The following is a 25,613-nucleotide window of genomic DNA, read 5'->3' on the forward strand; positions in this document are numbered from 1 at the left end:
TTGTCAGACTGCAAATTTTTCAAACTTTTATGCTCTGCCTCTTTTAAACGTAAGTTCTAATTTCAGATCATCTCTTTCAAGTTCAAAGTTCCACAGTTTTCTAGGGCAGGAGCAAAATGCTGCTAGTCTCCTTGCTAAAGCATAACAAGTGTGACCTTTGCTTTGGTTCCCCACAAGTTTCTTTTCTCCATCTGAGACCACCTCAGCCTGGATTTCATTGTCCACATCATTATCAGCATTTTGATCAAAGCCATTCAAAAAGTCTCTAGGAAGTTCCAAACTTTTCTACGTTTTCCTGTCTTCCTCCGAGCACTCCAAACTGTTCCAACCTCTGCCTGTTACCTAGTTTCAAAGTTGCTTCCACATTTCCAAGTATCTTTACAGCACTGCCCCACTCTACTGGTACCAATTTACTGTATTAGTATGTTCTCACTTTGCTGATAAAGACATACCTGAGACTGGGTAATTTATAAAGGAAAGAGCTTTAATAGACTCACAATTCCACATGACTGGGGAGGCCTCACAACCACGGCAGAAGGCAAAAAGCCCATCTTACATGATGGCAGGCGAAAAGAGAATTAGAGTTAAGTGAAAGGGGAAACCCTTATAAAGCCATCAGATCTCATGAGACTTACTATCACAAGAATAGTATGGTGGAAATTGCCTTTGTAATTCAGTTATCTCCCACTGGGTCCCTCCCACAACACATGGGAATTATGGGAGCTACAATTTAAGATAGGATTTAGGTGAGGACACAGCCAAACCATATCACTCGATTTCTGTGAAATTTTGAGAATGGCAAAATAGGTTTGGGAGAATATTTATCAAAAGTAGCTTTTAATGAATGCATACATCTCCTCCCATAAATATTAACAAACAACATTATTTCTCTTGCTATTATTTGCATACAGCATGATGCATATAAATTTTATTATATAAGATATCATAACCTCGTATAGTTTTTCTAAGCCAGAAAAGAAAACCTTTAAGTAGACCTTAAATCACTCCACAAAATAGGTATGTCTTGTAACAAAATCTCCAAGCTTGTTGATTCTAGTTACATGATCATAGTGCTTTAAAATGTTATTTTTCTGGAAGTCTTTTTTCCCCTTTACCCAACATTCTTTTGTTCCACTGAAACTCTGAAACTCCTTTTCTTGTGTTTACTATTCAGTTCATATGGGAAAATGCTACTAATTGCCTATGTTAATATTTTGCATTTTATCTTCAGAGACATGTGACAGTAAGGAATCTTACGTTAATAGCGGTGATGGCCCATCTGGAGTGGTCACTGGGAGGATGCTGGCTGTAGCAGGGAAAGTATGGCTGGGGCTTCATGCTCTGTAGAGCCAGCGGGAGCTGGGAACAGGCGAAAGCCCCACACCCTACGTGGTTGACAGGGCAGGAGCCCACGCTCCCAGGCACAGCTTGCAGCTGTCCAGACATTGCTCCAGACCCCGGCATTCCTGCACTCTCAGAGACCCAGGAAGCCCTCTGCTCCTGCAGGCTTGAAAGTTCCTGCTCCCCCTGTCTGGCCTCTTCCTGTGCCCGGCACCTGCTCTAGGGTGGAGCAAAGTTGTGGTTGAGCGCAGGCACTGTTGTAACACCGCAAGGGACAAGGTGTGCGTGCACTCAGGGCGACGCTGACACACCCACCCCCTTAGGCCCCTTCAGACTTTGGGCACCAACCAGCACTGGAGAGGGCTGGGTGGGGCTAAGGGTGTCTCAGCACCGGCCTGCAGGCATCCCCCAGCACGGATATCCTGCGTGCTCTGGATGGCATGCTGATGGTGATGGGAGACAGACAGGTTTGTAGGCGCGAAGGGGTGGGTCGCTGGTGAAACCCCTGCTTCAAGCCAGGAAAGGCCTGAAGCCTGGGGGCCAGACTACCAGCTCTGGGCGAAGTACACAGCCTGGAGAGACAACTTCATTGATGATCATTCAGCCAGTCGAATGGTGCTTTTTTAGACCCTCCCATGGCCTCCCGCAGACCAATCAACACGCACTTTCTTTGTTCTCATCACATCAAATCCCCAGACTCAGCCAGACTCACACACGCATCTGGACGACTTACCTGCAGAAAGGAGCTAACCACTAGGAGTCTCCTCTCTGCTGAGAGCGGGACACCAGTCAGGATGACCTGCCTGCAGAAAGGAGCTTCAGGTCTACTGAGAGCTGTTTTGTCACTCAATAAAGCTCCTTTCTGCCCTGCTCACCCTCCAGTTGTCTGCATGCCTCATTCTTCCTGGATGCAGGTCAAGAACTTGGGACTCACCGAATGGTGGGACTTAAAGAGCTGTAACACAAATGCGCTGAAATTCGTCCCCCTAGTCACCCCATCCCCCAACCAGCTCCGCTCACAAAGTTGCAGGTGAGCGACAAAAAAGAAAGAAGAGCTGCGGCCCCTTGGAAAGCCCAGACCTAGGTGCTCTCCAAGCCAGGGCTGTGACACTCTCTTTGGGGCTCTGTGGTTCCTGGCATCTCCAAGCTTCTGAGCTCCATTGTGTTCCCCTCGTCCACATGTAGGTGCCCACAGTGGAAGACACTTGCATTACATCTGATCCCGCCACAGCCTTACACAGAGCTGGCACATGTGCAGCACCTACAGCTGCCCACCCCAATGTAGCAGCCAACGTGCCAGGCTGTGCGCAGTGGCTGGACCCTACGCTCACTCGATCACACACCACTTGCTTCTCTGCACCTGGCTCACCCTTGTCAGGCATGGGATCCAGGCCGGTAGTGTGGCTGAACAAAGCCTGCTGGGCGGAATGGGTGGAACAAGCCCAGTGGGCCCAAGCAAAACTCAGGCATAGGCACTACAGACCACAGAGGTTGGAAAAGTGACACCCTAAGGATCCTGTGACAATGTGGCATTTGAAATAGAAAGAAAAAATACCTTGCTGCGTGTTTTTTTGTCTTATCAATGACGGGAATTAAGATACATCTGAATTGCATAGAACAGTTTTTAAAAATGAAGTCTCTCTACATAAATAATGAAAGTATAAAGAATTAAATATATTCAGATAATCAGAAATTTAAAATTCAATACTCAAATCACTATACTGTTATTGTAAAGTCTGTCATTTTCTCATCTTGTTTTACTATGTGATTAGGTTGTCGTAGGATCAGGGCTTTACTCACCATTTGTTTTAATTCAATGTTCTTTTTCTTTCCCACTCTAATATCTATAAAAAGAAACATTTATTATAGCTTTATTTTTCTGCAATAAGAAAATACTTGGTTTTTAAATAATTGATAATATTTTATCTCATACATAGTCCTTCATCACAAATAAGTGACTCCTGCAACTGTATAGGGCCCATAAAATCATGTTTAGTAAGAAGGTCAGTGTTGTAAGCTAAGGAGATTTTGGATAATGAATGACCCTGAAAAGTAAAATAATATTTTACCATCTTATAATGATTTCTACATATGAAGAGCTAAGATGGATACTCCTAGTAGCTTTATTTTCGTCTTTGAAATTAAATTTTAATAAGTAGAATATATATTGAAATATAGACTGTCACATTTTTCGATTTGCAATAGAATCAAAAGGAAGAAGTATTTGTATTCATATTTTTGGAGAAACATACTATGTCTAATCTGAAAACATTGACTATGTTTCTATTTTTGAAAATTATCTTAAATGAACCCTTCCTCAAATGTCCCCTCATTTTATCTTTTGAATCCATGAGTGGACACATTTCATTGCAAGCTTTGTCCTCTTTTAATATTTTAAATTTTTTTTTTCTGTCTTAGGGATCTCTTTTAGTTCCTCTTCTCTACTCTTTTTAAAAAATCTCTCTATGGCTTGAATTCATATATATATCCAGAAGAGGAGTAATTGTATATATCCAATTACCTTACTTTCTGAGTTTCAGACATATGTTTCAGCTGCCTCTCGGGGGTCTTTACTTGGATACCTCATAACAACATCAAATTCAACATGACCAACACAGAGCCATTCAGCTTGCCCCAAACCCTGAATTTGAATGTTACTGTTGAACATTTAATCAACAAATTTAAAACACAGGAGTTCTTCATTTTCTATGTAATTAGATATAAAATTATGTCAATCTTCCTTTTTTTTTTTTTTTTTCTTTTTTCAGATGGAGTTTCGCTCTTGTTGCCCAGGCTGGAGTGCAATGACGCGATCTCAGCTCACCGCAACCTTTGCCTCCTGGGTTCAAGCAATTCTCCTGCCTCAGCCTCCCGAGTAGCTGGGATTACAGGCGTGCGCCACCACACCTGGCTAAGTTTTTTGTATTTTTAGTAGAGACAGGGTTTCTCCATGCTGGTCAGGCTGGTCTCAAACTCCCAACCTCAGGTGATTCGCCCGTCTCGGCCTCCCAAAGTGCTGGGATTATAGGCGTGAGCCAATGCGCCTGGCCCAATGTTCCTCTTAAATACATCTAAACTTTACCACAACCACATCTCCATAACTGCCTACTACAATCTTCCACATTGCAGCCAGTGATTTTCTAATACTCTCTTGCCTAGAACTTTTCAATGGTCTCCCATTTGGCAGTAGAATATATACTAAATTATGAAACATAATATCTTAGTCTGCTCAGCTGCTATACAAAAATATCACAATCTAGGTGGCTTAAAATACAAAAAAAAAAAAAATCGTCTTTTAGTTCTGGAGGCTAGAAGTCCACGATCAAGATGTCATCAAATTCGGTTTCTAATGAGGTTTCTCTCTTTGGCTTGTAGACAGCTACCTCTCTATATGTCCTCACATGGTCTTTTCTCAGTGTGTAGGTGGAAAGATGGAGACAGAGAGAGAGGGAGAAAGGAGAGAGACAGAGAGATGAGATAGAACTGTGCAGTGTCTCATCTTATAAGGACATTAATCCTATTAGATCAAGGCCCAACACTTATGATCTCATTTAAACTTAGTTACTTCCTTAGAGGCCCCATCTCCAAATCACTGTATATTAGGGCTTTAACATGAATTTTGGAGGGGCACAAACATTCAGTCTATAATACAGGGTAATAAGGAGAGCTGGTTTACGCTATCCACCCTAATTTGCTTTATTATCACTTATCTTTCAATCTATGCTGAATTTGACTGAATAGTCACATGTTCATTTTATTCAAAAAGTATTTTTTAAGCACCTGTAATCTTCTAGGCAAAGTTATTACCTGAGGAAACATCTGAAAGGAAACCAAACACTTTCTATTTTATAAAACTTTAATTTTACTGGGGAAAGACAACAAATAAATTATTAAATGCAATGTCCTTCCCTACTTCTTCCATACCTCTTTAAATCCCCAAGCTCCCTTTTCAACCTCTCTCTCTCCCTTCCTCCCTCTCTCTTTCTTTCTCTCTCACCATCTTTGTCTTTATCTCTCATGAGTGCACACACGCACATGTGTCAGCTAAAAACACACACATATTTCAGATCTTAGATCTTTTATTTTTTTGAGACCTAGCCTCACTCTATTGTCCAGGCTGGAGTGCAGTGACACGATCTCGGGTCCCTGCAACCTACACCTCCCAGGTTCGAGCGATTCTCCTATCTCAGACTCTCTAGTAGCTGGGATTACAGGCACATACCACCAAGCTCGGCTAATTTTTGAACTTTTAGTAGAGACAGGGTTTCTCCATGTTGGCCAGTCTGGTCTTGAACTCCTGACCTCAGGTGATTCCCCCATCTTGGCCTCCCAAAGTGCTGGGATTACAGGCATGAGCCACCATGTCTGGCCGGTTCTTTTCTTTTTAATTATTTTTTTCCTGATACCTATAGACTGAATCAGCTTGTACCTGATCCATGATGTTCAAATCACACTGTGGCAGTAAAATATGCTCATGCTTTGTCACAAAGTTCATTGAACTGACTTGTCTCCCTCCAAAAGGATAATGATGACATCTTCTTGTCTTCACCATTACGTGGTGACTGATACATAGTGGACACTCAATAAACACTCATTGAGGATAGGTGAGTAGTCATTCACTGAGTTTAACAACATTCCATTGTTTTACTTACCTCAGAAGTACCCAGAGCATTTAGTATGAAAATGTGGAGTGAATCATTAAAAAACGTTGTATTCTGCTTTTTACAAATAATTTCATTATATAAATTTTTCTCACAGCATCTCTCAGAATTATTTATCTATATAGCTAATTTTTGATTAACACTCTTCCGTAATCTTTTCCTTTTCCCACACTTGGGCCAGGAGTACATCTCTCTGCGAGAGTTAATGATGCCCTTTACTCTCAACGTTTGTCAGCTAATGAGAAACAAAATTGCAATGCTTTCATAGATCAAAGAATCACATGGAAGTTATTTTCTTTTAACAGAACTATTTTACAGTAGTTCATTGATACCATCAAAGGCACATGTAGAATATAAAGGGCCTATTGTCAAAATAACTAAATAAATAGCCTTATCAAAATTTAACTGAGTATGCATGAATTAATGAACAATAAGTGTTTTCATAATAAACATTTTAAGTGCTAATTGGTTCCAATGGGGAGTCTTAAGGTTACAATTTCTTTGAAACCTGTGGTCTGCTGCAAACATACTGATATATAATAATAATTATAACAAGAAAAATGTTGATGTAAAACACCTTATCAGTTGACCATAATGAATATAAACAATATCACTAAGCTGAACGTCGTGAGATCTACATTCAGTAAGCCAAACAATCACAGGCTACATCATCAGAATGTAAATCTACATCATCAGAATAAATTGATGGTTAAATTTCTGTTGCATCCCTTGAAATATAGATTCTGGTTCAATACATCAGAGGTAGGGAGGCCTGATATTTTATATTATTCAAATGCCATAGATAAGATACTCCAAAACTTTCTATTTTCCCAGAAACATAGTGGTTAGTTTTCATTTCTTTCAGAACACCCTTAGGCCTATTAAATGCCTAATAGTTTATTCAGTGGTGGGTCTGAATAATTTAATAAGTGTTTATGTCATTAAAAACTTGACATTTGAAAAAGTAATAGACATGTTTGAAAAAAAATTTATTTCATTATTAACTAACATCTACTGCTTACTGGGAGGTGTGCAAGCAACTCTTGAGCACTACACAACTTCTCAAACTTTGGAATCAGATTGGACATTATCACTCTCATTTCAGGTTCCGCATTTACTTTTTTTTTTTTTTTTGAGACAGAGTCTTGCACTGTCACCCAGGCTGGAGTGCAGTGGCGCAGTCTCGGCTCACTGCAACCCCCACCTCCCAGGTTCAAGAGATTCTCCTGCCTCAGCCTCCTGAGTAGCTGAGAATACAGGCACCCGCCACCACACCTGGCTAATTTTTTTGAATTTTTAGTAGAGGCAGGGTATCACTATGTTGGTCAGGTTGGTCTTGAACTCCTGACTTTGTGTTCCACCCACCTTGGCCTCCCAAAGTGCTGAGATTACAGGTGTGAGCCACCGCACCTGGCCTCCACATTTACTTTTGTGCAGCACTTGCTTCTCATTAGAGCAACTATCAAAAGCCAAACTATTGACTTAATTTTGTTCTTTTCTATCTTAACATGAATGATTCCTCTTCAGAATCTGCTTTGCAGAGCTCTAGATGTTTCTTGGCAATGCCAATTAACAAAGTAGCTAATAGGGTGATACTGCAGGTATCAGAGCAATAGGTATGAAAGCAGGTCCACACGGTATTATTTATTTTATTTGCATATGGTCATTAAGAGATATGGCATGCATCAAAATATTTGCAAACCAACCCTAAAGGAGATATATACATATCTCCTTTATATATATATTCACACACACATCAGCTCAGTTGTAGCATGCTATATATTAATAATTTTTTAACAATATTGGAAACCACTAAATTTTCATGTAATTATTCATCTATATCATATTCAATATTTTTAAATATTTTACCTTGTGGATCTATTGCTTAGATAGAAAAAAAGAGTTATTTAATTAATAGAATAAGATATATATTGTGTGGGGATCCTGAAGAACAATCTCAGGTTTAATGATTCACTGTAACGACCCAGAGAACTCAGAGAAGCTTCTATATTCATACTTGTGACTTATTATAGCAAAAAATACGTTATAAAAACAGTAAAGTGAAAAGGTGTATGGGTGAAGTTCAGGAGAAACCAAGGGCAATTTTGTAGATTTTAAGAGACAGTGGTTAATTCTCCCAGCAACACGTATGAGTAACCAGGGAAGCACACTCAATCATTGGTATCCGGGGTTTTTATTGAGAAACAGTCACATAGGCATGCAGAGTCCCATGTGACTAACCTTACTACTCAGTTTCCAGGCCTCCAGAGGTCAAGTTGATACAGAGAGGCTCAAATCCTCGAGCATACAAAAATAGGCATTCATCATTAATCCATTAATCACATGATTAGCACAAACTATCAGACTTGCCCAAGGTCTTGGGTATACAAAAACTCTTCTACCAGGCAGACTATTTCAAGGGCTTAGAACTTACCTCCCAAGACCTTACCAAGTTCCATCCTTTTCTTTGGAATGTGCAGAGTTTAAGTAACCCTGGCCACGTGTGGTGGCTCATACCTGTAATCCCAGCAATTTGGAAGGCTAAGGTGGGTGGATCACTTAAGGCCGGGAGTTCGAGACCAGCCTGGCCAAAATGGCAAAATTCTGTATCTACTAAAAATGCCAAAAATTACCCAGTTGTGGTAGTATGTGCCTGTCATTCCATTTACTTGGGAGGCTGAGGCATGAGAATCACTTGAACTGGGAGGCAGAGGTTACAGTGAGCCGAGATTGCATCCCTGCACTCCAGCCTGGGTGACAGAGGGAGACAGACCCTGTCTCAAAAAAAAAAAACAAAAACAAAAACAAAAAAAGCAGCCCTAGCTGGCCCAGTTAATCATTTATTGCACATTTACAATTTGGCTTTAATGTAAATACCAACAACTGCGCTTCACTTCAGATTATTTTTGTCAAATCATTCTTCCTATCCTATTTGTTCACTATTAAATTTTTAACCCCCAGTTTTATATCTCTTCATATTTAAGAGCTTTATTTTATACCTTCTTCCCTCTTTTTGGCATTAGTCAGCTAATTTATACCTTATATACAACATGCTCTTTCAAATTCATCAAAAGTATTGATATATAAAAACATATCTCATATTGTACATATAACTAGAACTGGAAAACTCAACAAAATTTTTTTAAGCCTGTCAATATTGAATTTCGATATGGGCTTAAAACAGGAAGATACTGACTCCTCAAACATATGACTTCCTATCCTATTTTTCTTTCTTACTTGACTGATAAGTGGAATTGTCATCCTTCATATTTTTAACACTAAAAATTACCCACAGTCTGACTGCAGCCAATCTGAAATTGGAGAAGGTAGAGAGCCACCACCACTGCCACCACCAGGAAATCCTGTGTTGAACTGTGCTGGAGGCGACGTTTCCATAAATCAAAGGAGACGAATCAGTGTCAAATTAGAATTATACACTATCAAGCTTTATAATAATTTCAAGTATAGAAGAAATGAAGAGGCACACATGAAGTAAAGAGAGGTCAAAGACATCACATATGGCTCCCAGATCCTTCTTTTCTGCATCACACTCTCTGGTCCAGAATAGATGATACTTCAAAGGAGGTTTGCAGGTCCTCTCACATAAAGAAGAACATTTAGAATATAAAACATGTCCATTCATATCTATGTGTACACCCAGACTATACAACATTTGTCAGGAAGCCTTGCTTCATTAATCCACAGATCTTGGGTTTGGTTACCATAAGCAATCCTAAGCTAAGGATATCCTGCTCAAACTATCCTATAAATGAGGACTCTCCTACTAGCAAATATCACTGGTCTATTTACCATAAGATCAGTTATCAGACTGTTTACAAAGAGATTAGACCGGCTCACCTGGTCTTCTTTCTTTCTCCAGGAACACCTTTTTCTCCATCCCAATTGTAATCAGTAGTTAGGAGAGAATTGAATTATGGTCCCGATGCTGAAACTTCTTCATCTCCATTTTATAATTTCAGAGAAGGATACGGAAGAGAGAATGTTAGGGATTTATTCCATGTTACTATTCATCTATAACTCTAACATTTTTTTCTTTATGTACCATGTAGTTTTAACAAGTGATAATGAGCATGCATTGCTCATATAATGGGAAAAATCAAAGGAGTATTTTTCTTGTCTCTGTTAACTGAACCTCTTTATGGGCACACAACAGTAAGATACTGACTCTTCAAAGACATAACTTCCCATTATAAATTTTATTTCTTACTTGAATTAGAGATGCAATTTGTCAACCTTCAAATTCTAAAACTATAAGTAATCCACTGAAGTTATTAATAAACTTTTCCTTTAAATTAATTGCTAAATAGCTCATAAATTTTTATATATATAATATCTGCCAATTTGTTAACTCATTCATTTTCTTTTATAATAGCTTCCACAAAAAACAAAGAGTAAACAAGATGCAATTCCTCCTTAAAAAATAATGTAGGCTTTTACGGTTTTTAATATGCTTGTTCTTTTTAATATTCTTTGCTTTAGTGTATGACAGGAGTTTATAATTTTCCCACAGATTGAATAAAATGCTTAAAGTTGAAAAGTAATTTATAGATATTCTTTGTGCAATCTACTTACTTTACATAATAAAATCTAAATGGTTAAAGTAACTGGCCTTTACACAGTTCTACAATGTCTCTGTTCTCGGCACCTTTTATATAGTACCTAGCAACTCAAATAATTCCTGAATTTGCCATTGTGCTCTCCAAATTACATTCTACTACTTATTCAGTTGCTCCTAAACTCAACTCAACATATAGATTTTAATTCAAATAAGATTTATTTTATTTAAAAACCTCTGTGTATTCTCTCCTTATTCACTGAATGTATCATAAATTATATGCATCATATTAAGCAGTAGAGAGTGACAATGTCTTGCTTTTAAGCAACTCAGAAGATTGATGTAACGTGTTTTAATAAATTCTCTGTTTGTGACATTTCTAAATTAAAAATTAGATGAGAATTTTAGATGATTTAAAGCAATATTTTATGAAATAAAATATCTAAAATTCTCATCTAATTTTTAATTTAGAAATGTCACAAACAGAGAATTTATATAAAATGAAAAGATGATGTGTAATTGAAGTGAAATTTAAATCAGTCAGAGAAAGTACAGTTGAATTTAGGGAAATGGTCATTAACTTAAAGTACTTATTAACTTTCTGTTTCCTTTGTATATATACACCAAATACAGAGATGATTAATGCATTATGTGCATCATCTTTCTTGTTAATTATATTCTAATGTAATCTCAAATGAAAGTATGATAACGATACTGTATATTTATAAAGTCTATTTTCAGACAACACTGCCACTTTAGAATCCAATGCATATCCTCAAAACACCAATTTGTTGGATTCTTAAGCATATAAAGTAAGTGGATTTATATTTCTAAAGCTAGTTGGGATATTTTGGTAAATAAATATAAATTATGTTATTGGTAGGGGTCATTTTGTAAATATTTTAACTAAATATTTCACCAAAGTAAAATTTAGAGAAGTATTTGAAAATTATCCAAATACACTGAAAAAATATATATACATATGTGTAAAATCTGGTTAAATCTGGTTTTGTATTTCTGGGTTTAAATGTATTTAATATTTGCCAAATATATATTTAGCATCCATCATGCAATAGACACCACATCAGGGACTGAATACCGCAGAAAACCAAAGTTTTACTCTCAGGGAGTCACTGTCCCAGTGGAAGGCACAGGCTAAAATTCCCAATTTATAGTAGAGTAGTATAAGCCCAAATATTGTGTATATACAGTGGCCTATGAGAACAAAGACAAGGAGAACTGAATTTATCCAAGAGGTTGGGATCAAGGTGAATATTATCTAAAGGAATATGAGGGCTCACAATTCATAAACAAAGACATGTGTTGCTCTGTTATGGAAGTTTCCAACTTAAAATAAGAGCCAACTTAACGCTATTATTATCATTTCTATTCAGTGCCTTTTAGTAATACAGACATTAAATGAAAATAAGTGTATATACTGGAACAGAGAAAAAATTATAAAATAGGTAAACGATCCGCTATTACTACTAATAGAGAAGAATATTTTTCTCTCTAGGACTCAAATGAACAAAAAAAGTAAAAAAATTACTGTACCTTGTATTCTATGACAAATTAAAACAAATCTTTCAAGTAAGCACTTTTCCTGTTGGGTATCAGAGAAGAACATTTTGAACTTCAACACTGGAAACTTAAAGTTTTGTCTAGTTTAAAGGCTCTCCTTTGCAAAATTCAGCCTCTGTAAGGTAAATACTACCCAACTCCTCCTCTCCAAGAGGACACCTGGTTGTATTTGTAAGAGCAGGTAGCATAAACAATTCCATAACTGGGAGGAAAAATGGGAGCTACAAGGGTCCATACTATTTTCTGCAGCATGCTCATCTGGTTATTGGACTGGGGATTGCTGCAAACAAGTCCTGATATGCTCTTAGGACCAATGTGTCCCTATCCACTACTTATGTATATGTTCCCAGCTGTGTATCTCTCTTTGCAAGAGAAAAGCCCCTTTGTTCCAACTTCAAGCCTCTGTTGGTCCACAAGTTCTCTTAGCAAATTCCTGTCCCCTAACTTGGTAATGTGACTGTTTCCTGATTCTCTACATGGAATACTAAGACATGTGGAGTGAGAAGTTCTACTTAAGTCTTTGTCTTGCACGTTTCCCTGTGCCACTATTGTCCAAATTTTCCCAGGAGGGCACTCGTGCTAGTATTCTACATAGAAGCTGGGAAAGAATGCTCTTTTTCTTCTTCCCCTTCTATCTACTTAGCAAAACCCCTGACTTTAAAGAGGAGATCAGTCCACAAGTGTCTAATTATTTGTCCCTCCTGCCTCTATCCCATAATCTCTTTTCCACAACACATATTTGGATTATGTGACACACTGGTCCTAACGGCATATCAGGACATGTTTGCAGCAATCTTCAGTCCAACGACCAAATCAGCCTACTGAAGAAAATAGTAGGAACACTTGTAACTCCTATTGCTACTTATTCTTCCTGCCCTCAGGAATTTCTCTTTTGTCACAGCCCCAGCCCCTTCTCCACAAGAGAGTTGCTCTGTTCCTTTCACGGATTCTCAAATTGTGAATCACAAGCAAACAGAGAAACAGGTTGAGAAATAGGGAAAGATGAAGTAAGAGAGTTACCAAAAATATTATTCTTTTTATAGCCCAGAAAAACTCAAGAACATCAAGTATAGCTACACAACATGTAAAGTCATAAATTTCCCATATGCCAGCAGAAACTGGCTAGAAAATATCTACGTGTATGGTTTGTTTCAATATATGAAGCCAGACAAGAACATATTTGAAGCAATATATCTGGCTAAGTTTGAATAGATTAATTTTGTGAGACAGCATTTTAAAACAATTAAATTGTATTCACTTGAAATTGTAAAATTCCAACATTGGAATCAAATTGCTATTCAAGAAATAAGAGAATTTCCATCTGTGACTTTAGAATTTCGCCATAAATTGCTATATGGGTATTTTTTTGTAAGTATATAACATGAGCAACAATGCGTGGGATATTTACATGGACTCTGTTCTATAAATTATTAATTTATCTAAATATCAAATAACAGATCAATACAGAAATAATCATTATTGCAAATAAGTTTTGGTCTTTGACTTTCATTATTTTAGTAATTTTAATGTGAAAATATGACTATGGTGTAAGATACCATCTCTTTTCCTACGTAGAAAAATTCCCTTATCTAAACACTAAATGTGCAATTATTCGAATGTTGAAAAACCACTATCCTGTAAGATCACCTAAAAGAAGGATTTTGGTGCTCTCCTTTAATATGAAGACTTCCAAAAATTAGTTGTGCCTTTTTAAGCTAAATAATTTCTACTTTCCCACTGAAACTTCAAAATTTGGGTGACTTTATAGTTACCCTGATTAAAATGCTGACTTTTCTTACGAGGTCACACACATAGAAATAGTTGCCAGTGTTTAAGGCAGATTGCTATTTTTTCAGTGATACATTAACTCTTCTAACTCTACAAAGATTGACTTTAGTGTCAATGCTATGCACACGCACAGCAGCAACTGCCTAGTGATATCTCTATCTTCAAGAATAATTCTTGTGTATCACTGATATTGCAATGGAATGTCATTATTAGCTATGATTTTTTAAATAAATTTGTTAAATTTGGAGCTTTATATACTTGTGGAAATAAAATTATACTAAATTAAAATTAAAATGTACATATACAATAACTCAAATATATAATGTGTATATATATATTTATGAATGAAATATATGTGCTATAAATGATAATAATGATGAACATCAATTTATACTTGATTTTCTGGTTTCTTTATGTAATTTAAAAAATAGTTTTTAAAGTATGGGTTATAGTAAACTATTATATTGGGACATCATAATTTTATTTTTATTATGATTTGAGACAGGATAATTTAGTAATCATCTTTGGAGTTTCAAAGCCCTAGTTTAAAGTCTAATTTACCACACGTTGACTTAAGTTTCCTCAACCATAAAACTGGGTATCTACCCTGTAAGTTTTCTTCTGTTATTATTCCTGGGCATAAAGTAAATGGTATATTATTCCTGAGCATAAAGTAAATGGTATCCATAAAGTAAATCGATAAATGTTAGCTTTAAAATAGTTTGCTAACCCAAACAATCACAAGCTCTTCTTTCAAAAGTTACAATACTTACATTTGAGTATAAGAAATTTATGGTATGATTTCTAAATCAAAAGGTACAACTAGTAAGTTGTTCAGCATCAGTGCTCAAAGAACAGCCCGTTCATCTCACAGTCGTAGAAACACAGTCATTTCAACTACTAAATCAAATTAAAATCTAGAATTATTTCTACTTCTTCTTTGGAAGTAGAGAAAAATCAAATATTAATAACCTTAACAACAAGAAAACCTTGGATAATCTATAAAACCATATTTGTTCAATCCATCAGAGAGCTGAGAAAACAAAGCAAATTAATGAAATGAAACCCAAAAGGTGTCTTGCTTCTCTCCACTGAGATCAGTCATATAGATTGTTTCACCTTGGTAGCGTATGAAAGGAAGAGATAGCCACATAGAGACAAATAAGAAGGAATTTTTAGCATTCTTAAAGATGAAGTGGAGGCTAGTGGCTAGTATGAAAGTTTAAAATCCCTGAGATCCCAGAAACAAGGAGACTCTGTACCTGCTTACCAACTCCCTTCTACAGTCTTCCATAGACTGCTTGGGAGTACTACTACTAGTATGACAGAAGATCTGAGGGCGACCTCCATCATGACTCAGGCGTGCAAGTGGTCCCTAAATTTCAAGATAAAGTAAGAGAATGTTGTGATGAGCTTGAGTATTTGAGTATCTGGGGACAATCAAGGAAAATAAACACAAAATAACATTATCTTACCCAAACTTTGTTGGGAGACCTTTCAGAGATAGTGGAATGGGGCCACCATCCTGAAAGGGAAGTGGGGAGGACAACTCCCAGGAAAAGGGAGACAGGTCATGTCATTCAGCAGCAAGGTGGGGAGTCTCTGGATCAGAGAACTCTGAAAGGCAGCAGTGGTTCGGGGTCATTTACAGCTATAGATTTTGTCTAATCTATGGCCAGCAGATGTTGGGTGCAGTTCCGCAGATTATGAAAAGCAGGCAGGTGCTAAATGGATAAACACATTTTAAATGGGACTATATTTAAAGCAACTAGATGTGTAGGGATTTGAGTTTAGTGCTGGCTGGCTATTTGCTCCCAGTCTTCAATTGCTGTGAGGAAGTAAACAACATAGGGACTAATATGAATTGGCCATCTTTAGGCCATTTATATAACAAATATAACGAAAGTTGTCTGTACTCTAAGACCTGTATGAATAAAAGTGGTTTGCTATTAATGGAGAATGAATATGCTGTGCCCTGGAGCTTGCTCTGATTTTAGACAAAAGCTACATGTGGATTTGATAGGTGTCATTTTTAGACAGAAGTTTTTAGGAACCAGTGCATGATTCTTCTGCTCTTTCCAACTTCCATAATGACAGCTGCTGTTTATGATGACTCAGTTGGCTTCCATGAGTGAGCTTAACATAAAACAGAACACCAACAAAGTCAAAATGAATATTCAGTGTGAGCAAGAAGTATACCCTTGTTCTAGGCTACAAAGATTTGGGGTTGGTTTGTGGCCACTACATGAACTACCCCAATATGGTTTGAAAAATGCAAATGGATTTTAGTTCTAATTCTGATTTAGCCATTTGTTAATGAAAATTTAAGTTGCTATTTTACCAAGAAGATGTGATTTGTAAGCAATTGGTCATAAGTGAACATTTTTATAAATCCCATTTTGACAATAGAAATAATATTGAAGCAGGGATATTTTTATATGTGCTAGTCTTTTCCACTGACAGCCTCATCATCACTACTTATAGTTTAAAGATCTTATGAGTCAAGCTTGCTTTAAATTCTCAACTTTGTATAACACAAGTGGCGTTTTTAGCTCTCAGTCCAGACATAATTTTGTCTTATGCTTACTCTAAATTTTTATCACAAGCCATAAGCTGTTCTGTTGATAGATTTATCACAGGATAATATTTATATCTTTAAAATTGTAGTGAAATTACAAATAAAAGATATTGAGATACCTTTTAAAAATATTAAAATACAGAATATATTGTAACTGTTCTTCACTCCAATAACACAAAAGAAAAGGTTATATTTCTCAATGAGAATTTTGCTGTGTATTGTGAAGAAAATGGCAAACCAGGATAAATTCTATAAATGTTTGTTGACTACCTCGTCAAATATATTAGAGTGTCTTAATATAATTTACTTGTCTTAAAATTCTACAAAGCTTTTTTCAAATAACTATTAAATTAAACTTTTTCTTTTCCTACTCATCTCTACTTCCTTATGCCAAACTCTTTATCTTAGACCTGAACCACACAATATTTCATGGTTTTCTTAAACATCGCTATGTTCCCAAAGACTTCCTTTTTTTTGTTTCAACTTCATGCTCAAAAACTTCTAATCATTACTATAAGATAAAACCCAGTTGAAATCTCTCTCTTCACCCCATCTATCACTAGAATATAATAGTCTATCACTTTCCAAAACGAATTTTCTTTTCCAGAAAATTTCCATTCCCTTCTCTCACCATTCTTTCAAAATACTCTCCATCTTATAAACTTGTAAGCTCCATGAGGCTGGGGAGTCTAGTTTTAGCAGCACAGTGTTTTATAGGTCACGGATGCACATATGTATTTGTTAGATCTCTCTATTTGGAATACCCTGAATTTATCAATATTTTTTTTATCTCGTTTTAGAATACGAATTGCCTTTCTTGGTATAATGCAGAAATGATATAGTTGCTATGCTGCTGACGAAATGGTTAAATCACGCCTAGATGCTACTCAATTTATAACCAAATTAAATACATTGTATACGGTTAATTCTGTCTGTTTATCAGAACTTTACTTATAGAGGGGGCCAATTTGAGTCATATTTAAAGCCACCATTCAGAATATCTTTAAGTACTAATAATCTTGAAAAAGAAAAGCATCTGCTTCATCTTGAAGCCAGTCACACTTACAGTTTTAAATATAGCATGATTTTCATAGAAAGGCTCCTGCTTTACCATTGCATAAATTTATCAGATACATGAAAACACAGTTCTAACTAAAGGATAAACCCTGCATTTCCATCAATAAGAGGCCTGTTGAAAGAAACTGATTATTATGGTAGAGCTGAAGAAAATATGAGCTTGCTTTAACATATAAGAAGTAACATATAATGCTAATCAAAAATTCAGAACAAATAAAAAATAAAACACATGAATTAAAAAATAAAGTTGCTAAACAAATATTGAAGATGATACATTTTTCAGCCAAGTAGGTCATAACTAAAATATTGATAAAATATTTTATGTTTATAGTCAAAACTTTTAAGACACAGGGTTTTTCTTCCATTTTAACATCTCTATAAATGGTAGAATTCTCATATTCATGATTCTTATATAATATTATTCTTTTTGATACATAAAAGAATGGCTTTTCTTATAGATTGCAACTTAGATTTCACAAAATATCATAAATATGTGAAATATTTTAGGGTTTGTAGTGATCATTTTACAGATTGCATGAAGGATAACTTAATTTCTAAAACATTTAACTTAAAATTGTATAATGAAATGTGTATAATTTATATGATCAAAGAGAATTCTCAATAATCTATTTAAAGCAATAGTTCTATATCTGTAGTGAGCATTCCAGGAAACATTAGCACCAGAGCATTTCTGAAGCATCTTAAAAAAATAGTTGTGTGAAATGAAGCAGTTTAAATATTTTACACTTTGGTATTATGAAATATTAATGTTCAAATGCCCACAAATGTAAAGAATAAGGTCAGCAAAAGTTGTGAAAGACAAAAGCCTCACTTATAAACCTGTCTTTGAAAATAGAATGTAAGGATTTACCCCCAATAAACAAACAAGCAAACAAATAAATAAAGTATATAAATTTATTCTGTAATTTAATATTTAAATATTGAAATTTGTCTAAAATATTCATGGCTATTGTTTTCAATTTAGAGACTATATTCCAAAGGCAGTGAAATTTAACTTAAGAATATGATTTAAAACTTCTCATGTTTTTACATATATAAATGAGAGCCAGATTTTTCTTCTTTATCCTACCTAGCTTTTTTTTTTTTTTTTTTTTTTTTTGAGACAGAGTCTCTCTCTGTTGCCCAGGCTGGAGTGCAGTGGCACGATCTCGGCTCACTACAAGCTCCACCTCCCAGGTTCACGCCATTCTCCTGCCTCAGCCTCCTGAGTAGCTGGGACCACAGGTGCCCGCCACCATGCCCGGCTAATTTTTTTTGTATTTTTAGTAGAGACCTACCTAGCTATTTTTGGTATTAATTACTTTAGTCATATTCTAAGGTTGTTGTGAATTTTTTTATTATTACATTGGAATTTTGTTTGACTTGAAGGCTTATATTTCTAAAATACATTGGAAAAAAAGCTCAACTATAATCCAGTAGCAAAAATTCAAGACTTTTAAATTATTTTTATTGCATATATCGATAATTGCCATCAATGTTTAATTAAATTTACTGCTATGTTATAAATATAATCAGAAATGATAAGGGAGATATTACCACCGATACCACAGAAATGCAAACAACCAACAGAGAATATTATGAACACCTATATGCACATAAACTAGAAAACCTAGAAGAAATGGATAAACTCCTGGACACATACACCTTCCCATGATTGAACCAGAAAGAAATTGAATCCCTCAATAGACCAATAATAAGTTCTGAAATTGAGGCACTAATAAATAGCCTACCAACCAAAAAAGGCCCAGGACCAGATGGATTAACAGCTGTATTCTACCAGATGTACAAAGAAGAGCTGATACCATTCCTGCTGAAATGATTCCAAAAAATTGAGGAGAAGGGACTCCTTCCTAACTCATTCTGTGAGGCCAGGATCGTCCTGATACCCAAATCTGGCAGAGATACAACAAAAAAAGAAGTTGGCCAATATCCATTAAGAAGATCTATGTGAAAATCCTCAACCAAATACTGGCAAGCCAAATCCAGAGAAACATCAAAAAGCTTATCCACCATGATCAAGTAGGCTCTAGCCCCAGGATGCAAGGCTGGTTCAACATACTCAAATCAATAAATGTGATTCAGCACATAAACAGAACTAAAGACAAAAATCACACGATTTTCTCAATAGTTACAGAGAAGCCTTTCGATAAAATTCAATATCCATTCATTTTAAAAACCTCAATAAACTAGGTATTGATGGAACATACCTCAAAATAATAAGAGCCATCTATGATAAATCCACAGCCAACATTATAGTAAATGAGCAAAAGCTGGAAGCATTCCACGTGAAGACCAAGACAAGCACAAGACAAGAATGCCCTCTCTCACCACTGCTATTCAACATAGTATTGGAAGTTTTGGCTAGGGCAATCAGTCAAGACGAGAAATAAAGGGCATTCAAATAGAAAGAGAGGGAGTTAAACTATCTCTGTTTGTAGATCATATGATATTCTCTGTAGAAAACCACATAGTTTCAGCACAAAAGCTTCTTTTTTTTTTTTTCTTGAGATGGAGTCTCGCTCTGTCACCCAGGACTCAGGCTGGAGTGCAGTGGCGCAATCTTGGCTCACTGCAACCTCCACCCTCCCGGGTTCAAGCAATTCCTCTGCCTCAGCCTCGCAAGTAGCCGGGATTACAGGTACCTGCCACCATGCCCGGCTAATTTTTTGTATTTTTAGTAGAGACGGGGTTTCACCGTATTAGCCAGGACGGTCTCAATCTCCTGACCTCGAGATCCGCCTGCCTTGGCCTCCCAAAGTGCTGGAATTACAGGCGTGAGCCACCACACCCGGCCCCAAAAGCTTCTTAAACTGATAAACAAATTCAGCGAAGTCTCAGGATACAAAATCGATTTGCACAAATTACTAGCATTCCTATACACCAATAATAGTAAAACTGAGAGCCAAATCGGGAATGAACTCCCATTCACAATTGCCACAAAAATGAATAAAATACCTTGGAATACAGCTGACTAGAGATATGAAAGATCTCTACAAGGAGAACTACAAACCAGTGCTCAAAGAAATCAGAGATGACACAAAGAAATGGAAAAAAAAATCAATGCTCATGGATAGGAAGTATCAGTACCATTAAAATGGCTATACTGCCCTAAACAATTTACAGATTCAATGCTATTCCCATTAAACTACCATTGTGACTTTTCACAGAACTAGAACATACAATTTTAAAATTAGTATGGAACCAAAATCCCATGGTACTTGTACAAGAACAGACACATAGACCAATGGAACAGAATAGAGAACCCAGGAATAAGACTGCACACTTACACTGTCTGATCTTCAGTAAATCTGACAAAAGCAAGCAATTGTGAAAGAGTTCCCCATTTAATAAATGGTGCTGGGATAACTGGTTAGCCATATATAGAAGACTGAAATTGCACCCCTTCCTTACGCCATATACAAAACCCAACTCTCGATGAATTAAAGACATAAATGTAAAATCTAAAACTATAAAAACTCTGGAAGACAACCTAGGCAATACCATTCGGGACATAGGCATGGGCAAAGATTTCATGATGAAGATGCTGAAAGCAATTGCAATAAAAGAAAAAATTGACAAATGGGATCTAATTAAACTAAAGAGCTTCTGCACAGTGAAAGAAACTATTAACATAGTAAACAGACAACCTACAGAATGGGATAAAATTTTTGCAAACTATTCATCCAACAAAGGTCTAATATCCAGGATCTGTAAGAAACTTAAACATACTTATAAGAAAAAAATGGACAACCCCATTAAAAAGTGGGTAAGAGACATGAACACACTTTTTAAAAGAAGATAAATGTATGGCCAACAAACATATGAGAAAAAGCACAACATCACTGATCACTAGAGAAATGCAAATCAAAACCACCATGTGATGCCATTTCATACTAGTCAGAATGGCTTTTATTAAAAAGTCAAAACATAGTAGATGCTAGTGAGGTTGTGGAGAAAAAGGAAGACTTGTACACTGTTGGAGAGAGTGCAAATTAGTTCAGCCACTGGAATTCCTCATAGACCTAAAGACATAACTACCATTGGTCCCAGCAATCCCATTACTGGGTATATATCCAAAGGAATAGAAATCATCTAGCATAAAGACAAATGCCCATATATGTTCATGGCAGCACTATTCACAATAGCAAAGACATGCAATCAATCTAAATTCCCATCAATGATAGACTGGATAAAGAATATGTGGTACCTATACACCATGGAATACTATGCAGCCATAAAATGAACAAGATCATGTCCTTTGCAGGAATGTGGATGGAGCTAGACGCCATTATCCTCAGCAAACTAATACAGTAACAGAAAACCAAATACTGTATGTTCTTGCTTGAGGTGGGAGCTAAATGATGAGAACACGTAGATGGGAAGAACACACAATGTGGCCTTTTGTAGGGTGGAGGGTGGGAGGAGGGAAATGATCCAGAAAAACAACTAGTGGATGCTAGGCTTAATACCTGGCTGGTAAGATAGTCTGTACAACAAACCCTCATGACGCAGGTTTACCTACATAACAAACCTGCACTTGGCCCCTGTACTTAAAATAAAAATCAAATTAAAATATTATAGTGGTAAGATGATTTCCCACCCTGTAGAGTCAGGATTTTTAGCCTATATTCATGTAGAACTTTACAAAATTTAATAATTGTGAGTAGTAATTAGTGTTAGAATAAAAGTCTTTGTAAGACTGTCATTGAAAGGTCACCTAAAGTTATACAAAATGTCATACCAACATTTCTCTGACAATCATTCTTTTACTTTTCCATGGCAATATTCCATAGAATATTGGTTTTTGAAATACATTAATACAGTCTTTATAGTTTCTTAATCAGGCAGTCATTGTGAATTATAAAACACAAATTTTCCACTTTTCATGCATTTCAATATCATAGCTGACAAGAAAATACAGCTTTGGCATTTAATGAAGTTAGCCAGAAAAAACACTATAATTTAACACTAAATTTTAAAAAAATTTAACTAACAAATTATATCAAATCAAATATATAGTTTTGCCTCAATTAAACTATATATTTTTATAGATAAAATCAATTTATTCATTTTTACAATCCATAAATGCATTTACAAAAGATGTATATTTTATATATTCATTTAAGTCTTTTTTCATAACAACAGACAAAGAGGTAAACAGAAAAAAACTTTACAATATAGTATGGCATATATAAATTTTCATCAATTGAAGTAACATATATAAAGATAGCTGTATATTTTTCATTTTAAAAAATTATTTGCCCCGGTGTGTGATGTTCCCCTTCCTGTATCCATGTGTTCTCATTGTTCAATTCCCACCTATGAGCGAGAACATGCGGTGTTTGGTTTTTTGTCCTTGCGATAGTTTGCTGAGAATGATGGTTTCCAACTTCTGTTGTGGGGTGTGTGGAGGGGGGGAGGGATAGCATTAGGAGATATACCTAGTGTTAAATGACGAGTTAATGGGTGCAGCACACCAACATGGAACATGTATACATACGTAACTAACCTGCACGTTGTGCACATGTACCCTAAAACTTAAAATATAATAAAAAATAATAAAAAAATAAAAATAATGAAATTAAAAAAATTATTTGCTTAAAGTTACATTTCTATATAATAAGAGTGAATCTACTGTTTTCTAAGCTCTTTTGCTTCTCCCCACCTTCAAATTGTCCATGTACTTGCAGGCTTATTATCAAATTAGAAAATCCATTGCTAAATGTGAAGAGGACAAAAACCTAATCTATGCTGTAGCATGACCTGCTAGTCACTGCCGTTGTATCTGTGGGGGCCACAGAGAGTTGCTGGTGAAAACTGGTCCTAAACAGCCTAATGCATTCATGTTTACTGCTGAAATGATGACTTAGAGCTGCAGTGACGTACTAAGTTAATAACATTACTTTAATGCAGATCACACAAAATACAAATTGTTGTGGTTGGATAAGGTAAGTGACCCAAGGAATGTCAATGCAGGCATTGGATTCAGCTTCCAGAATGTTAGAACCTTGAACAGAAGCAGGTTTATTAGAAAATACATGTTTGTTTGCCAGCTGGATGTGTCTTTGCTGTTTGTGTTTTCCTATTCCATACTTCCACTGTTGTAAAACAGAAACCACAGTGAGAAAGAGTAAAATTTTGATTTGCTAATGTCAAAGAATGGACAGAAATATGTCCGGCATTGCTACGGCATTTCACTTACCTGCCTTTCTTAATGTAGTCACCTCTCTTTTTATTTCCCTTTTGTGCCTTTTGATAACGAGTTAGTATTCTTTCTCCACACAATTTGTTATCAATGTATAACAGTTAAGTCATGCTGTGTTAATACATCAATGAGTTTTCCAAAATTTTATTCTGAATTATGCTGTATATCCTCCCTAGAGGTATGCTTTTCCTCTGAATCTTCTAGATCTGCAAACATTTTCTGTTAAGGTCTAGAAATTATACATTTTAGGCTTTGCAGATCATACAGTCTCTGTCTCAACTACTCAACTCTGCCGTTTTAACTCAAAAGCGACCACAGACAACAGGTATGCAAATGAAAGTGGTTACATCCTCAGAAAACTTTATTAATTGACACTAAACTTTGAATTTCTTATAACATTTATGTGTCCATGAAATAGTCTTTTCCCCCAACACTTTAAAGTTTGAAAAAAAATTCTTACCTTATGAGCTGTGCAAAAACAGGTGATAGGATCTATCTGGCCCAATGAATTGTAGTTTGCTGACCTCTGTTCCAGCTCTGGAGTTCTCCATCCTACCTGCATATTGGAAGTAGGTCCTAAACCAGATTAATTAAATCATAATCCCTGCTCACATGTCTGTGTTTTGCTATATTTTTTGCTATATTTTTAAAACTTTCAGTGTTAATATGCTAATCTTTTCTGAAAACAATATCATTTTTAAAAATTTAGTGTTTTATTTTTCTTCCTTCTCTATTGTTAACTAATATCCATCTAAGCTCAATAGGTACGTGTCAGAAAAGTGTAAGAGTATTGCAGATTCCTCTGTTTATATGCCACTCAGTGGGTAGGTTTGTACCTCTTTTAGATCTACACTTTGAAATCAGGTTGAGGTACACATATCTTAGTCTAATTCTCTTTTTCTAGTAAAACATATTAGAGTTGTATTTTCATCTTATCCCTGAGCTCTTGTTGGTTTGATGCTCTGAGACAATGTTAATACATGAAAACCTGTACTTTCAAACACATGTAAACTGCTACACTGGTTATTTTTCTAACCAACACTCCCTACTGTACTTGACCCACTCACAAAATCTAAAACCATAGAATGTATTGATCCAACCCCTCAAAATCCTTACTTCTTGTGCACTTTTATTCTAGAGTTTACAGTCTCCATCTTGGTGGACTAAGATGCTAGCACAGCTTAGAGTAAGGAGAAGGCTGTCAAATATTGACACCATGGCCTCCCCCACAAAAATTCATCAGAAAAAAAATATTGATCACACAAAACTAAGTTTATTAGACTTACTGCAATGAAAGAGAACACCATATTCACTGAATCTTAGTAGTGACTGAGAAGGGTAAGGTCAGGGGAGTACACTTATGGGGTCTTAAAGATTGGAGGGAAGGACTTTAAGGTGGATGTTGTAAGGTATAAAACTGTTTAACATTAAGAAATTTACAGGATATTAGCTTTAACCTGGTGGATATGGCAAGGTGAGTCTTGAAGCAAGTCTTGATGATGAGCAAGTTCTTGGTCTTCAAAAATACGCTATTTTAATTATTTTTCCCAGTCTTCTGATAACAAGAGTTGTTTAAAGCAAATTGCTAAGTTGCTTTTGCCTGGTAATAGTAGTGTTTAAAACAGGGACAGAAGAGTATGTTGCTACCAGTTTTAAAGGCAACTAGAATGAATTAAATAGTACTCTACTTTATAAAGCTACTCTTCAAAAAAGTTGGTGGGCAATCTAGTTTTAAATTTGTGTAGGACCTAAAGATTGGAATCACAGGGCTAATGATGGATAATG

The 25,613-nt window shown here is 36.1% G+C and overlaps 1 long non-coding RNA gene across 1 annotated transcript in view; it reads right to left on the reverse strand.

Annotated features, from left to right (window-relative positions):
• The window catches only part of LOC129049758 (uncharacterized), a 106,734-nt gene extending 82,291 nt beyond the window's left edge, over nt 1-24,443 (reverse strand). Inside the window, exons 1-3 of the long non-coding RNA XR_008513065.2 lie at nt 24,289-24,443; nt 9,861-9,963; nt 3,142-3,185 (exon numbers count right to left, since the gene is read on the reverse strand). This is a non-coding gene — a long non-coding RNA (uncharacterized LOC129049758). The remainder of the gene's footprint in view (nt 1-3,141; nt 3,186-9,860; nt 9,964-24,288) is intronic.
• Between the last annotated feature and the right edge of the window lie 1,170 nt (nt 24,444-25,613).

This window comes from Pongo abelii, chromosome 15, assembly GCF_028885655.2.
Source record: "Pongo abelii isolate AG06213 chromosome 15, NHGRI_mPonAbe1-v2.0_pri, whole genome shotgun sequence".
Classification (NCBI taxonomy): Eukaryota; Metazoa; Chordata; class Mammalia; order Primates; family Hominidae; genus Pongo; species Pongo abelii.